The 4,093-nt window shown below is 53.6% G+C and overlaps 1 long non-coding RNA gene across 1 annotated transcript; it reads left to right on the top strand.

The window, feature by feature from the left end:
- The first annotated feature begins 2,696 nt into the window (after window positions 1–2,696).
- LOC113842030 (uncharacterized) lies at window positions 2,697–3,837 on the top strand. The gene is made up of 2 exons (XR_011805342.1): window positions 2,697–2,991; window positions 3,352–3,837. It is a non-coding gene; the product is annotated as an uncharacterized lncRNA (long non-coding RNA).
- The last annotated feature ends 256 nt before the right edge of the window (window positions 3,838–4,093 follow it).

The raw sequence follows: 4,093 nt of genomic DNA on the forward strand, positions 1-4,093 counted from the left end.
AAATAGAGCAGCTGTCCCGAATTTCATTAGGCAATGTAGGGATGTCCATGAGACAAGTGCCGTTACAGTCCCTGGAGATGGAAGAAAAACTAGAGGGAGAGAGAGACTCAGCTCTCCCTGTGGCACAGTTCTCCATTGGGTCAGGTGGATGCCTCTACAGGCTGCCCTGATCCTACTGAGGAGGGACAGGTTTAGTTGTCCTAAATGGGTGCATTTGCTGTCATTTCAGCTGGCCAAAGGCATTCCTCACCAGCCTCTAAGGGGATGCTCCCAGGTGCTGCCCTGTCCCTCAGGGTTTCTCCATGAGAGCTTGCAGATGCCTGCAGGTACCTCTGCCCCCTGACCTGTCACCAGGTGTTTGCAGCCCCCTGATTTCCTCCATCTCCATTAATGATCCTGGAGCTCACCTGCAGCTGCCCACATGGTGCACATCAAAGTGAGTACAGAGGAATCCCAGGTCCTGTGGGTTTGTGGCAGGCATGGGAGGGATCTGAGTCCCATTCGAGCCCCAGGACAAAAACCCAGCATGAGATGTTGGGTTATCTGGCTGTGCTGAATCCCTTCCATAAGCAGGGGGTTAAAGGAGGTCTATGACCGTGTCTGGGTGTCCCACCATCAACTGGCATGAGAAGAGAAGACTGCTACAGATAATAATTTTTTTGCTAAGAGAAATGAGCCAAATGTCAAGAGGTGTGTGTGCCAGGTGAGGGAGGGAAGCCCAGGGATCCCTTCAGGCTGTTTGCCAGCAGGTTCCTCTGCAGCCCCAGGGCCATGTGCAGGGAGCCTGGTGGGGGGCAGAGCAAGGGAGGCCTTGGGCTGGGCCTCTGCTGCTGAGCTGGGCCGGGCTCCTGGGCCCAAGGGGAGCTCCTGGCAAGCGGGCAGCGCTGCAGAGAGACAGCTCTGCCCAGGAGCAGCTCCTCTGCACAGCGCAGCAGGCCTGGGGGCACTGCCTGCAGAGACACAGTGCTTAAAGGCAGGCACAAGTGGCAGCATGCCCAGAGCTCACCGGGGGAGAAGACTTCGCAGCCCTGCACCCGGTAAGTCACTGGCTGGAGGGCAATGCAGCTGCAGTTCGTGGAGGCAGGAGAAGCCGGGGGTGCAGGCAGGGCTGTCCAGGGCTGTGGTGCAGAGCAGGGTCCCTGCTGTGGCCCAGGGGCTGTGTGCCGGGGCAGGGCCTCTGCCGCCTGCCAGGCTCAGCACTCAGCCTGCCCGGGGAGCTGCCCAGGGCGCTGCGGGGAGAAGCTGCGGGTGGAAGGAGCCCCCCTGGCAGGGCAGGGTCCTGCTGCTGCTGGGAGGCTGCTGCCTGGAGCAGCCTGCTCACAGCTCCTCAGCTCAACCAGAGTGTATCTAAAGGGTCTTTGCAAGAGCCGGGATAAAGTAGGGGATTTCAGCTTCAGTCACAGCTTTTCTGAGCCTCCTGAACTTCCAATCTTCTCTACTTGCCTCAGCTGTAATAGAAATATATGCTGCTAATTCCAAGAAGTGCTTGAGACTCTGTGATGGCTGAGAGGTTACAAGGATCTTTTCCTTCCCCTCAGCCCATAGACCACCACTCGTGCAGTGTCAGCAGGATCTGTGTGACCTGGGCTCTAGGACAATCCCCCAGCAAGCTGCCCCTGGGCAGAGCCCTTCTGCCAGGAGGTGTCTGCAGGGCAGAGCTGAGCACCCAGTGGGATGGGGGCTGGGAGCTGCAGGCAGGAGGCGTGGGGACAGAGACCCAGCTGCAGGCAGGGACAGCAGCAGGTAGCACAGCCATGGGCAGGGAATGGCAGGACACTGCTAACAGAGTAGTCTGGCACCTCTCTGCCCTCTAGCCCACAGGATTCAGGACGTGACTCATAACCTCAGTACCAGGACCTCACTCACAGCAGGCCCTTCTGAGTTCTTGTTGGTCCCTCGCCTTGCCTCCCCTGGCAGAAGCCCTGTGCTCTTCCTCTCTCTTCTTGGAGCTGCAGCTGCTGTTCTTGCTTTATGGCTCCCTGCAGATTTGGAGATGGGGCTTTCAGCTGCAGCTCATGCACTGACCCTTTGGGTCCCACCACGCAGATGTGTCCGTAGGAGGACGGTGCCCAGAGTTCCCCTTCTAACCTGTGGGGCTCTCGGCATTGCAGTCTGTGGGGCATGGACAAAGCCATATCTCCTTCTAGGGACTTTCTGAGGCCACAATCATTGAGTAGCTCAATGTGGGTAACTCGACTGAGCCCTAGAGACCAGGGTAGATGGACAGACTGGCTATCCTCACTGCACTAAAGACAGTCACTTTGCTTCCTGGGACTCACAAGAGCTCACCTGGTATTTCTTACAACTGCCAGGGTTTTCTACCCTCTAAAAATGCTCCTGAGTGTGATGCAGATAGAACAAAGTAAATTACAAGTACATCAGTAAAGACTGTTGAGAGTGGTAATGCTGTTAAGTCCAATACATCAGAGGTAGATTTAATCAGAGATCACTCCTGGTTTCTTTTTGTGTAGAGCTGTAGGACAGATCTGAATCCTCCAGCACACACAGAAGAGACTGCTGCTCCCAGGGCCACATTCCTCCAGCACCAACCAGACCTCAAGCAAGGGAGCAACAGAAATGCCTCAGAAAGGGGAAAGTCACTGTAGGGGTATTTGGACGGGAAGATAAATAGGTTTTCTCTCCTAATGATCACTATCTTTTCTTCCTTGGGTATTCCCCTTTGTCCAGGAGGATCAGATGTCCAACAGCAGCTCCATCACCGAGTTCCTCCTCCTGCCATTCGCAGACACACGGGAGCTGCAGCTCCTGCACTTCACGCTCTTCCTGGGCATCTACCTGGCTGCCCTCCTGGGCAACGGCCTCATCCTCACCGCTGTAGCCTGTGACCACCGCCTCCACACCCCCATGTACTTCTTCCTCCTCAACCTCGCCCTCCTCGACCTGGGCTGCATCTCCACCACTGTCCCCAAAGCCATGGCCAATTCTCTCTGGGATACCAGGGCCATTTCCTACTCAGGATGTGCTGCACAGGTCTTTCTGTTTCTTTTCTTGATATCAGCAGAGTTTTTTCTTCTCACTGTCATGTCCTATGACCGCTACGTTGCCATCTGCAAGCCCCTGCACTACGGGAGCCTCCTGGGGAGCAGAGTTTGTGCTCAGATGGCAGCAGCTGCCTGGGGCAGTGGGGTTCTCTGTGCTCTGCTGCACACTGCCAATACATTTTCCCTGCCCCTCTGCCAAGGCAATGCTGTGGACCAGTTCTTCTGTGAAGTCCCCCAGATCCTCAAGCTCTCCTGCTCACACTCCTACCTCAGGAATGCTTGGGTACTTATGATTGGTGTCCCTTTAGCATCCATGTGCTTTTCTTTAATTATTTTTTCCTATGTGCAGGTCTTCAGGGCCGTGCTGAGGATGCCCTCTGAGAAGGGCCAGCACAAAGCCTTCTCCACGTGCCTCCCTCACCTGTTTGTGGTCTCCCTGTTTGTCATCACTGGACTTTTTGCCTCCATGAAGCCCTCCTCAATCTCCTTCCCAGCCCAGGACCTGATGGTGTCATTTCTGTACTCAGTGATGCCTCCAGCACTGAACCCCCTCATCTACAGCATGAGAAACCAGGAGCTCAAGTGTGCCATTAGGAAAATGATTTCAGGGATGTTTCTGAAAAGTGATAAATTACCACTTTTTCTCCACAAATGACTTCCTGGGTACTTGTTTCATGATCATTATTGTTACATTTATCTTTGTTGTCATTCCCATTCATTAGTTTATTAGATTTATTTATTTTTAATATGTATATCTACTGTACACTGAGGAATGAAACTGCTTTTTTAGTACTCTCTCTTAGCATCTGCTTAATAAAACAGGATCTCCCCAACAGACTGCCTGAAATCCTGCTTCTTCTTTCAAAGCTGATGCCAGATGCCAGTAACACGGCTGAGCAGTGTGGTGGTTTCACACCAATGGGCAGCTGAGCTCCAGCACATCACACTCATCACACTTTCATCCCCTCCTCAAAGGAGCAGCCGGAGAAAACAGAGTGGAAAGGGCTCCTTTTTTTTTTTTTTTTTTTTTTTGAAGATACAGGTAGAAGGCTTACCATTTGCAGTCTTGGGCAAAACAGATTCAGTGTAGG

This window comes from Anas platyrhynchos, chromosome 30 (assembly GCF_047663525.1).
Source record: "Anas platyrhynchos isolate ZD024472 breed Pekin duck chromosome 30, IASCAAS_PekinDuck_T2T, whole genome shotgun sequence".
Classification (NCBI taxonomy): domain Eukaryota; kingdom Metazoa; phylum Chordata; class Aves; order Anseriformes; family Anatidae; genus Anas; species Anas platyrhynchos.